At 42.1% G+C, this 13,460-nt stretch overlaps 1 protein-coding gene across 1 annotated transcript in view; it reads right to left on the bottom strand.

The window, feature by feature from the left end:
* Positions 1-13,460, bottom strand: part of Hspbap1 (HSPB1 associated protein 1) — a 50,745-nt gene that overhangs the window by 36,358 nt on the left and 927 nt on the right. The window lies entirely within an intron of this gene.

A 13,460-nucleotide genomic window follows, 5' to 3' on the forward strand; every position in this document is an offset into this window, starting at 1 on the left:
CCTGCAGCAAGTCTCACTCAGGACGGGAGTGGGGGCAGCTTTCCCAGTGACTCAGCAATACATTTGTCATTAATGTGTATGTGACATCTATGGATGGTGTGGTCCACACAAAAACACAGCTCTCTACTCAGAGGGAGTAAGAGAGTTCAGTCTAGAGCCAAATATGACCATGGCCCAGAAACACATTCAGGCTGCCCCAAACACCATGTTCCACTGTAGAAGTGGTTACATGACATTTTACTAGTTACAGAACAAAGTCACATACCAAGGCCTCAACCAAATACAACAGTGGGAATCACAGGTAGGCAGGGTACGGCAAAGCAAGGCAAATTCTGCTATATGTTTTATATACTATCTAACAATAGTCTTAGCTTTGGGGTTGGTGTAGGTTAGTGGTTTGCTAAGAAAACATTGTAAAGGTTTTAACAGTCAACAGAAAATTAGTTCAGAAGGGAATAAGTAATAAGTGATTTTCAAAAGGACTAAAAAATGGCCCAAGATGATTTGGTTCTGGTCTGCAACATGTTAACTCTCCATAACTTCAGTCATTTTATGTAGAATCTACTATTATTTTTGGTGTGTATATTTATATGTGTAGTGTGCATGCATGCACACACGTATGTGTATTTACACGGATGTGGTGGACAGGTGCAAATGTACACGCACACATGGAAGCTTGAGGTTAATGTTGGGTGTCTTTATCGATACCTCTCCACTTAACTGATAAAGATAGGGCTCTCTCTATGGCACCTACGGCTCACCCATCTGCTAATCTAGCCAGGAGCTTGCCCTGGGGACCTCATGGCTCTACCCTGAGTACTGGGATCACAGGCAGCGGTCATTCCTGCCCAGTTTTTCGGTGGGCTCTGAAGATGTGCACTCCAGTTTTCCAGCCTGCCCAGGAAGCCCTTTATCCACCGAGCCATCTGCCCAGCCCCAGCTTGGACAATCTTTAACAGGCGTGGGTCTCTTTTCTTTCTAGAAACTCAAGCTGTGGTGCATATGTATGACTTGGGATTGGTGGACTAGAAGCTGTGCACAAGTCAGTTGCTCCCCAGTCCTGGCTACAGAAGCAGGCTGGTTTCAGTCTTGTGTCAGTCTGAGAAATGTCCCTCTGGTATCCTGACTGCTCCTTTCAAGACGCAACACTAGGTCTCAATAAAACCTCTTCTAAATGGTCTTTTGGTGCCAGTGACAAGAGCAGATGACACTAGGGACAGATGGAGCACCAGCTTTAGCTCTAGGCATGCAGTTACAGCAGCAGCTAGATGGTAGCTAAAGAGTGGCTCTTGAGGTTCCAAGTTCTCCAGCCTCCCAGTGCCATAAGCCTTCAGCTCACCGAGCAGCTGAAAGGAGACTGAAGTGTTCCAGTGAGCTGCCCTGGGTTATAGGCTGAGAAAGCAGATGCCTGAAGCCTAGAGCTGTTAAGACCACCCAGTGTTGAGCCACTAGACACCCAGAGCCTACAGCAATAGGTACCTAACTTGAACGTGGAGGGCTGAAAGGCAAGAACTATAAGCCCCTAGCTCTTAAGGTCTAGAGCCAGGAATCTCTGGCTTTGGAGGTGAAGACCAGCAAGGTCTGACGGAGGACCTCAGAGCCTAGATCTACAAGTCTCTACAGTCAAAAGCCCAGCTCATAGGCCTCTGGAATCAGGCTCCCAAGAATAAGGAACAACAGCTCCTTGTTTGTTTATGGTTTTTTTTGACTAGAGCAAAAGGGCCCTCATGCATCTGTTGTGACAAAAGAGGTCTTAATTCACACCGGCCTATCAATATTCACACCAGGTGCCCGCTGCAATGCATCACATCACAGAGAGTCTGATTCCTTGTGTGCGAACATGGCTGAGTCACACTTCCAAAAAAGGATTTTGGTTTTGAGACAGGGATTCTCTGTGTAGCTTTGGAGCCTGTACTGTCATGGATGGAACTCACTCTGTCGCCCAGGCTGGCCTCAAACTCAGAGAGACACCTGCTTCTGTCTCCCAACTGCGGGGATTAAAGGCGTGTGCCATCACTGCCCTGCTAAAACGCATATTTTTTAAATGCTAGAGAGATGGCTCAGTGAGGAAGAGTGTTTGCTGCCATTAGCATGAGGACCTGAGCTCTGATGCCAGGACCCACGAAAAAGCTAGGTATGGCCATGTGTACATGTGTGTGGTAGCCTAGGCCCAGACTCAGTGAGCTGTCTCACTTGTCTTAAAGGAACAAGGCAGAGAGACAGAGATGGAGCAAAACATGTTCACACATTTGTGTATATATACACACCCACGCATGCATACACTGCACACACACCACCACCACCACTAATAACAACAATGTACTCTGAAAATTTTGTTAGGCTGTTATAGACTGAAATTTCTTTCCCGCCCCAAGGTCTGGTTAGAAATGACATAAGATAACATGAGAAAAGTATACAGATTTATTTAGTAACTTTTACATGTGACTAGGTGCCTGCATAGGAAAAATGAAGATCCACAGAAGGACTTAAAAGCATGATGCTTACACAGAGGCTGGACAGAGAAGTAAGCTGTGGACTCATTACTAGACAAAGGAGTCTGGGCTAGGGCAGTCAGTGAAGAAGATGACTGTGACTTAACAAGTCTGCTTATCCAGATTGCTCAGTGTTGACTGCCAGTTCTGGCTCTATGAATGACTTCCTTTCTCCTTCCTTTCCCTTGGAACAGGAGATAGCTCTCCAATGGATTCTGACTTCTGGTTTTAGGAAGAGAAAAGAAAAGGAAAGCAAACGCCTTTAACCTAAAACAATCAATATGCCAAAGTAGCATGTTTTCATCCCCCACAATATTAAAAGACAAAACAGAGTTGGGGTGTCTATCGGGGTAGACTGCTTCCTGAGTATGAGGTAGACCCTGGGCTCAATGCTCAACATTGGAAAAAAGAAGATCCCAGCACCAAGGAGGCAGATGCAGGAGGATTTCTATAAGTTCCAGGCCGGCCGAGACTGCATAGTGAGACCCTTTTCAAACAACAACAAAAACAACAATAAAAAACAATATATTTATACTTTATACTTATTCACATACATTAGAACCATGCTTTGGAAAATAATTGGTAAAATGAAGCCAAAGTCTCAACCATCTATTATCTCAATAACTCAACTCATAGTATAGAAATTACTCAACAAAATAATCATAAGCTTCATATATATACAGATGTGTTATATATAGTGCACAATACACACAAATTAACACCACAGCACAGCAGCTAAAACTGTGGATACTTAATGTTCCCCAAATGCTTAATTAAATTATAACACAGCAACTATATGGCATATCATACATAGTTAAAATGAAAATGAGAGCTGGGTGGAAAGTATGAGGATGGAGTGGTTAATGAGGTGACACGCAGTTCTTAAAAGTCACATGAGAAACGTGCAAATGGTGTCGGTGAGGAAGGCAGGGGTGGTAGGCTGCAGAAATACTAACAGTATCAAAGACCATTTCAACCAGAGACGTGGAATGGGGGAAGGTGCAGCCAGAAGGCAGACTGGGGCTTCTAGACGGGTGACGGGCTACAAAGAGAAGCCATATGCAGCCATTTGCTTTGGTGTGAAGACGAAGAATATGAGTTTGAACATCATCATAATATCATGTATTTACAGTGTCCATCTGCTCCTCTAAGAAGTATGTGAAGCACAGAGAAGATATTTTATTTCCATAATCAAAGGATAAAATGGAAACCCAGATGTCAAATAAACTCACCAATGACAAACCAATCAGGTCTGATTTGAAAGTGTAATGTTCTTCACACTGCACAGTCCTACTTCCAGAGAGGGAGAAAGAGGGAGGCACAGAGGAGGGAGGAGGGAGAGTGTGTGTCAGAGTCCTGGTTTGGTGTTTCTTTTTTTTTTCCCCCCTAAATATTTATTTATTTATTTATTTATTTATTTATTTATTTATTTATTATGTATACAATATTCTGTCTGTGTGTATGCCTGCAGGCCAGAAGAGGGCACCAGACCCCTCTACAGATGGTTGTGAGCCACCATGTGGTTGCTGGGAATTGAACTCAGGACCTTTGGAAGAGCAGGCAATGCTCTTAACCTCTGAGCCATCTCTCCAGCTCCCTGGTTTGGTTTCTATCACCGTAATAAACACCATGTCCAAAAGCAACTTGGGGAGGAAAGGGTTTATTTTGCTTACCTAGCTCATCCTTGAGGAAAGCCAGGCCTAGAACTCAAGACAGGAACCTGGAAGAAGGAAATGACGCAGAGGCCATGGGGGGAGTGTTGCTTACTGGCTTGCTCAGTCTGCTTTCTTATACAACCAAGGACCACCTGCCCAGGGGTGGCACAGCCCACAGTGGGCTAGGCCCTCTCACACATCTGTCATTAACCAAGAACGCCCTACAGATTTGCCTACAGCTCAGACTGGCAGAGCATTCTCCCAATTGAGGCTCCCTCTTTTCTGATGACCCTAGCTTGTGTCAGACTAACCAAAAAAAAAAAAAAAAAAAAAAAAAAAGCCAGCACAGAGATGACCTGAAAAGATACAGGTATCTCTAGATCAATCCACAGGCATCAACCCGTGCATATTTTGGGGAGACAGGAATGTTTGGGGAAACACAGGGAGCATGTTACATCTGCAGTAGAGACTATAGCCGTCTGCCTACCCAGCACCCTGAAGTTTCAATTTTCCTCTTCATTACTGGGCATTGGAGGCAGGTCACCTTGGGCCCAGGTAAGCTCTCCAGCACTGAGCTGTATTGCTGTATTGCCTCCCCCTTTCTTCCTCATCAACAGAACCCTGCAGAAGGAGCAAGAGCTAAAAATTCTCTTAGACTCCTTTGCAGACAGGAGCGGACAAAGATTTATGCACGTGTGTGCACATGCGCATGTGTGAGTGAATTTACAAATGTGCATTTGTATTTATGTATCAATAGATATGCAAGTCAGCATTTTGGCCATATTCTCCCTTCTATCCAACAACAGAAAAACAGACTCAGCTGAGAAACAAAAGGAAACTCTAAAATTTGCCAAAAGGACGCAGAATGTTCACCTTCGTCCCACCTCACCAGCTTACTCCTACACCCTAATTGCTTTCTTTTTTTTTTTTTAAATAATTTAACTTTATTTTATGTGTGTTGGTATGAAAGTGTCAGATCCCCTAGAATTGGAGTTATAGACAGTTGTGAGCTGCCATACGGGTGCTGGGAATTGAACCTGGGTTCTCTGGAAGAGCAATCAGTGCTCTTAACCACTGAGCCATTTCTCCAGCCCCCTCTAAAGGTTTTTGTATGAAAATAAACCCTTCCCAGTCAAAACTCGATTGTTATTAATGGTTCTTAACTGAGAAATATCTTGCTATCTCAGGCAAGGACACTTTCAGGAACAGCCTTTCTCCCCCTTTCCTTTGTAATACTTTGTGGCTTAGACCAGATAAATCACGGCTGGTCTGACTCACCGTAGCATTTCTCAGTTCCAATGTGGTAAAACATTCAACCTTTGAACACTTCGCTCCCAGAACTTTAAAGGGCAAAGACAATCAGATGTATTGGTACTTCCGGGGTAGGAATGGCCTCACTTACTCCCTTTTCTCTCAAGCCAGAGCCAACAGAATGCAGAGTTTTGAATGCACCCTCACCAAACAGTTCTTACCCATGGGCGGCAGTACCCCTGGTTCCCCTTCTACAAATACAGAGGCAGGCATTACTAATACATGAGTGCTGTTTGGACAAAACAGCTTTAAAGAAATTATTTTTCTCTACATGTTAGAGTTTTTTTTTTTTTGTTTTGTTTTGTTTTGATGCCTTTATTGTTATGATCTAACCCCAGATACCCGGAGTCTACTTAATGGAAGAGCACCCAAGCCAAAGTTTGCTGAGAAAGCAGCTGGCCTAGTGACGGGCATACATGACAAACATTTGCCAAATGAAAAAGAAGTGCTATTAAACATGTTTTTAAAAAAGCAATCAAATGGTTACCGTAATAAAGAAGTATTGCATATCACAGAATTTCAGGCTCATAGTGGAATAACAGTTAGTTGGTTATGAGATAAAACTCATTTGGCTTCTGGTAGTTTAATCAACAATGAACTGGGCCATTAAATTAGCAAGCTTAAGTTTCAAGATTTCCTTTAAAGAAGGATGTAAGGCTACATCCTATTAATTAAATAGCCTAGGGATAAACCCAGCCATTACACGCCAGAAATATGTGCAAAGAGCTGTAAAGATTCTGAAGCAACCTCAACAAGCTTTGAAGGATAAATGTACTTAGGTCCAGACTTGCAAGCACGGATTTCTAATGAGAAGGTTTAGAAACTGCTGGGAAGAACCATCACTGATCCAGATGTTGCATAATCACTTATTCTCCCATCAAACATTGCGTACTCAATAAAGCAACAACAAAGAAGAGAGAAAAAGCCAGCACATTTATCTATTTGTTACAGTCTGGTTACTATAATTCCTTGAGGAGAGCTGACACATCATAGAAGAGTGAACTGCCCTTTTCAGTAATAATAATAATAGTAATAATGATAAACCACACAAAGCATGAAAATATTTTGAAATCTAATTTCTCTGAATTTCCTAGTTATCTGCTTTAGTAATTAGTATCTGACTTGGATTTGTATCTAAAATTTAGAATAAGATGAGTCTAAAAAACATTTGTCACATTTTCAGAACATTCTTCAAAAAGCACTGATAGACTATAACAAAAATCCTGAAATAAAAATAATTTGTCTCTCATATCAGAAAATATAAAAGAAAAATAAATAATAAAAAATGTGCAGAGGGTGTCATAAAAGTTACAATACAAAAACCCCCAGAGTAACAACAGGATTTAAAATAACAATAAAACCCCAGCATGGGGAGATTTCTGAAATACAGACATGTATGGCCATCTCTCCAGTCTGACAACCATGACACACAGGTGTGAAATTTAAGTCATTAGAATGGTAGCTATTAGGACAAACAGCAATGATCATTTGGCCCAGATCTAAAAACCCGACAGAATCCCATCTAACCCCAGACTAATTCCAGCACTGGGAGCTGAGGTGGGATGACTATGAGCTTGGGCTACGCAATGAGACCCTGGCTAAAAAGGAAGTGAACTAGACACTGAATAGTAGTAAAGAGAGACGAGGAAACTTATTCAAAGATATGCTCTCATTTTGTAGGCATTGTTTTTTTCTTTTCTCTTTTTATTTATTTTTTAATATTTATTTATTTATTATGTATACAATATTCTGTCTGTGTGTATGCCTGCTGGCCAGAAGAGGGCACCAGACCTCATTACAGATGGTTGTGAGCCACCATGTGGTTGCTGGGAATTGAACTCAGAACCTTTGGAAGAGCAGGCAATGCTCTTAACCTCTGAGCCATCTCTCCAGCTTGTAGGCATTACTTTGAAATGTCAGTAAAAACTAAGAAAGTTCTCCTAAAAAGCTAACAAATAAAGTGGGCGGTGGTGGTGCATGCCTTTAATCCCAGCACTGGGGAGGCAGAGGCAGGTGGATCTCTGAGTTCAAGGCCAACCTAGTCTACAAAGCAAGTTCCAGCACAGCCAGGGCTGGCTATAACACGAGAAACCATATCTCAAAAAAGAAAAAAAAGAAAAAGCTAATATAATGCGCCAGGTGTGGTGGTGCACACCTTTAATCCCATACTCAAGAGGCAGAAGCAGGAAGCCTGGCCTACACAATGGAGTTCCAGACCAGCCAGGGCTCTATTGAAAGACTGGGTCTCGAACAACAAAAATGGGAATATCAATAGGCATAAATCTTGGGAATTTCAAGGATTCAAGGTGGTCTTTTGCTACTGAAGAAAGACCACACTCTAAGGTTGAGGCGGTTATGACAACCATCATCATTGCCCAGTGGTGGGTGAATACACAACACAGGCCCTTCAGATTCTTTTGACATTACACTCATAACTCGCCCAGCTGACCAGAAACTTTGCTGCCTTCTCAAATGTTGGCTTCTAACAGACTAGGGAGATGGTTCAGCAGGTAAAGTGCTTGGCAGGCAAGTGTGAGGACCAGAGTTCAGATCCCCAGAAGCCACAGAAAGCATCCCAGCACAGAGCAGCAGGGACAGGGAACCCCAGAGCAGGCTGGCTGGTCTGACAACAAGTTCTGTGTTCAACCTGTCTCAAAAGGAAAGAGGAGAGACCCCTGGAGGAAGAGCCGGAAGCATCTCCAGACCCCACTACGCATGCGCACTTTCACACCCACACGAATGTGAACAAGCACATGCTTACACACGTACATCACACACACACACACACACACATCTAAAAAATTGGCTTAAAAATAAAACTTACAAATTGAAAAATAATACTAGTTTTAAACTTAAAACAAGGAAAAGTAACTGCATTTTAAATCAGGCTGAAACACTGAAAGAATAGGATCTCAAAGACAAATGCTTAGTATCTTCAAAATGTCTACCAAAAGTATTGTGATCTGACTCCAGATGCTTTTAAGTAGATTTTCTACAACTAAAGTAAACTGGTTATTTTGCTTTGCCATTTTTTAAAAATTAAAGATAGTCAATAGTAAGACTGCAAAGAGACATTCGCACCCAGCTTCCCGCAGCACCATTGTTAGCAGCTAAGTGGGGGAGCCCCCCCCCACGCCCACTACTGAGTGTGTTATTTAGCCTGAAGAAAAATGAAGGACAACACTAATTGAAACAAGCTGTCTCAAAGCTACTCTGCTATGTGATTCCCCTTATAGGAGTGCCGAAAGTGGTCAAATTTACAAACCTTTTCAACAGCGCTCCATTAAGCATAACCAGAAACAGTCTCAAAACAGGATCAGCTCCAGTGTCATGCTCACCTCACTGGCGCGGGGCCACTCCCTGCACCGGGCCACTTCACCCGGTCAGTTGCTCTCTAACAACCCCGACCTTTGTGGGCGACCAGCTTCAATGAGGATACCACTTGCCAGGGTAGGGGCTGGGGAAAAGTTAGTAAAGAGCTCGGAATCTCGAGCAAAAATAATAAAACAGAAGCATAGGATAGTATCGGGAGGGAGTTCCAATGAATACTGAAATGCCCTGTGTTTAATTTTCCATACACTTTTATATCCCAATACAGCAGGGAGAAGACAAAAGATGCTTTAACTGATACAAAGGACAACTAGATCAGTTACCTGCTTCAATACTTTGAGCCATCAAGCCATTAATTCACGAGAAAAGCATTCTGTTGTTTAAGCAGTGAGCCTACCCTAGACCAAGTATCCTGAAGGCAGACACTCCCTAGGTCAAACCTCTTAATTCAAAAGAAGGAGCAGAGTGTGCTTAAATTCTCTGCCCTTTGGTCAGGGTGGAGTAGATTTACCTGTCTGGGTCATCTTAACACCCAAAACACAAAGCAACCACACCCTGGGTCAGGGTGTGTAGCTGCACTTGTCAACAACTTTGAACAAGCTAAAAGTCTCTGACCTTCAGACAAGGTGGAAATAGGCTCACATTTTTGGGGCTCCACAGATCTTCTGGCAACCATTCCAAGCTTTACTCTCAGTGCCCCAGAACCTTCTCCACATCCTCATTTCTGTGGAGTTTTGCTGTTTTTCTGAGAAGCCCGAAACTCATGACTTCCCCCCCTCATCACTTCAACATTTGTATTTTCACTCGGCTTTTCTCTGGATGCCACAGACATCTCCTTCTCTTTTGCATCCTGTCACCACATCCATGAAAACTGAAAGTTGCTCACATACCCGAGAACAAAGGCTCGGGTTAAATGAAACATTAAAGGTTAACAAGGCCAGGTCTGAAGGGCTGAGGAAGACAATTGAACTGGCTCTGAGTCAGCCAAGCAGAGTGATGCCAGCCCTTCCTTCCCAAGCCCTTGAGGGACATATGTGTGGCATCATTGTCCTTTCTTAGATTCTCACTTCTCAAGCAGCTAACTGTAACAGACTAAACTTTAAGTGAGGGTGTCTTCTAACAAGGAGCCCCCACCTATTTCAGTGAAGAGACCGCAGACCATCCCATAAACAAGTAGTTAACTTAGAACACCATGACCAAAAAGCAAGTTGGAGATGCAAGGGTTTATGTGAATTACACTTCCAGATCATAGTCAATCACTGAAGAAAGTCAGAACAGGAACTCAAGCAAGGTTGGAACCTGCAGGCAGGAGCTGAAGCAGGGGCCATGGTGGAGTGCTGCTTACTGGCTTACTTTCCCACAGCTTGCTCAGTCTGCTTTCTTATCACACCCAGGACCACCAGTCCAGGGATGTCACTACCCACCATGGGCTGAACCCTCCCGCATTGGTCACTAATTGAGAAAATGCCTTACAGCTGGATCACATGGAAGCATTTCCTCGACTGGGGCTCCTTCCTCTCTAATAGCCCTAGCTTGTGTCATGTTGACACAAAACCAGTCAGTACACTTGCTGTTAGCAATAAAAATGGCTATTATTTTCAGGTATCTAATTCCTGCCAGACACTACAGGCTAGGTTAGCTACAAGTAGTACCTTTGATTTTCACAATATTGTACATTCCATAAAAGAGGAAACTGACACCCTGAGGGATGAAGTACCTTGTCCTCCAGTCTTTCTCCCTCTAATTCATCCCGTATCCTCTAGACAGAGAAATCTTTCTAAACTTAAATCTGATCATATTATACCCATAATTAAACCTCTTCAAAACTTATCATTATTTTTTGTTTTGTTTTGTTTTTCAAGACAGACTTTCTTTGCAAACTTAACAGTCTTGGCTGTCCTGGAACTTCCTTTGTAGCCCAAGTTGGCCTTGAACTCACAGAGCTCCACCTGCCTCTGCCACCCAAGTGCTGGGATTAAAGGTGTGCGCCACCACCGCCCGGTGAGATTGCTAATTTTAGTAAAAATCTCTGTCTCATGTCAGAAGAGCCACCTGATATGGGACAGAAGAAAAACAAAAATTTAAGGACTATTTTATTGCTACTAATCTCATAATCCTTTGGTCTTATATTGTTTCTTTTTTTTTTTTTTTTTTTTTTTTTTTGGTTTTTTGAGACAGGGTTTCTCTGTGGTTTTGGAGTCTGTCCTGGAACTAGCTCTTGTAGACCAGGCTGGTCTCGAACTCACAGAGATCCGCCTGTCTCTGCCTCCCGAGTGCTGGGATTAAAGGCGTGCGCCACCACCGCCCGGCTTATATTGTTTCTTTAACAGGTTTTCTTAGCGTATAAATTTTATAAGATTAATACATACACATATATATGTATTCTAACTTTTTGTCATGATATTAATGGTCATATAGAGAACTAAATAATTCTAGAAAAAGGTTTCATCTACCTTCCTGTACATGATTTCAGGTTTGAGTCTCTACCTAACAGTGATCTTTTAAGTTTCCAAAAGGAGGATGAGGTCCCACAAAGATTCCTCCAGTACTGTAACACCACTAAGCTGAAAAACACCACCTAAAGATTGTTTTTGGACTACAAACTTCAAACTGCTCAGAACAATTTTAAGGTTGCTATGCTCAGAACAATTTCAAAGTTGCTAAATGAGATTTTAAAATGTTCTAATAACATAGGCTCTCTTTTATATACATATAATGAGACATGTCTGCTCCTGGCAGCACCAATCTATTTCAGAGAAGATAATGGGTATCGAAGAAACTCCACATAGAGTTCACCTTCTTTGTGGCAAAAGTAAGGCACTAGGCAAGAAAGTGCTCTTGCCTTAACTGCTGACACAAAAGAAAGTAACTGCCAAACATTGTCAAGACAAGGAGGGAAAGCCCTTCAGAATATCCTGCTTCACAAAAAAGTCTGTTGTATATCCTAGGCCTCATGTTTTTGCTTCCCCCCTCCCCCTCCAAGGGCAACTGGAAGTTGTAATGTGCCAATTAGATTTCCAGGTTTCTGAACAATGGAGCCTAACTCTGGCTAGTTTAGAGAGAAAGACTTTATCGAAGGGACATTGACTAGTTCATAAAGTTGATGGAAAAGCTGAAGAATGAGGTTTGGACATGGATAAGGATAAAAGGGTCGATTATTGAATCTACTCTGAAAAGAAAAAAGGGAGGATAAAGATATAAGATAAAAAGTTAGATTATTGAATCTACTTTTAAAAAGCACTACTAGTTTTAAATGTTTTTCACTGGATTAGACATTTATATATTGTATACAAATTTTGATACAAAATTGAGATTAATTTTGTTAGAATGTACTGTATATATGTTGACTGTATATAGTTTTACTAGTCAGAATTAAAACCTTTCCTTTTTACTTAGACAAACGGAACGTTGTGGTATATTTTTACACTGTGTGAAGATGTATTGCTATATTTGATGTAATAAAGAGTTGAATTGCCAATAGCTAGAATTTCCAGGAATGAGAGAAGGAATCTAGGCTCAAGGATTACTCCAACGAGGTGCTAGGTAAACACTGAAGCGGTCAGACATACGGTACAGAGTAGAGATAACCAAGCCATGTGGGAAAAGGTAGAGTAATAAATGCCGGTTAGCTTAAGTTATAAGAGCTAGTGGAACAAGCCTAAGTCAAAGGTCGAATTTCACAATTAATATGTCTCTGTGTCATTATTTGTGGGCTGGCAGTTCTAACAAATAAGTCTGCTACATCAGAGTGAACAGAAAGGGTGAAAATATTTTCTGGCTATACTTTAGACCAGAAGTTAATATCTAAAATAGATACGACCTGCAAAAGTATACACACACACACACACACACACACACACACACACACACATCCCATCATCACCACCACCACCACCATCACCACAAAAATTGGCTAATGAATGGAAGATCAGACAATTCTCAAAATAAGCAAAAATGGCCCATTAATATTGCATAAAGTATTCAATAACCTTAGCCATCAGAGGAATGGAAATTATAATCACTCTGAGAGTCCATCTCACCCCAGTCAGAATGGCTATTATCAAGAAAACAAAGGACAACTAACATTGCTGAGACTGTGGGGAAGAGGAACCTCATTCACTGTTGGTAAGGATGTCCACTGGAGGCAGCCACTTGAAAATCTACGTGGAGGCTTCTCAAAATACCAACACAGAACTACCAGATGATCTTTCTGGACCACTCCTGGACACAAAGGACTCTATCCTACTACAGGGTTGGCTGCACATCTATGTTCAATGCTGCTCTATTCACAACAGCAAATAATTGGAATCAGGCTAGATACCCATGAACTGATGACTCTGTGTGTGTGTGGGTGTGTGTGGGTGTGTGCATGATTCTATTCAGACACAAAGAAAAACAATTATGAAAATGGATGAGACTTGATATTAGATGTAGATCTTAACTTCTAATAATAAGAAGAGTGTGAATAGAAGCCAGAGAACTAGAAGGTGTACATAAGCGGAGGGGGGGGCATCCGGGGAGAGAAGTGTGGAGGCCAGTAGAACAGGTATGATGTGAGAAGACAGGGGATACAGGGGATGCATGGCTACAAACTACGATGGGGAAGAAGCTGGGAGATGGGCGAAATAAGTATGATGGAAGGGGGAATCAACTAAAGTCAAGTATGTACAAA

The sequence above is a fragment of the Chionomys nivalis genome, chromosome 3 (assembly GCF_950005125.1).
Source record: "Chionomys nivalis chromosome 3, mChiNiv1.1, whole genome shotgun sequence".
In the NCBI taxonomy this organism is placed as follows: domain Eukaryota; kingdom Metazoa; phylum Chordata; class Mammalia; order Rodentia; family Cricetidae; genus Chionomys; species Chionomys nivalis.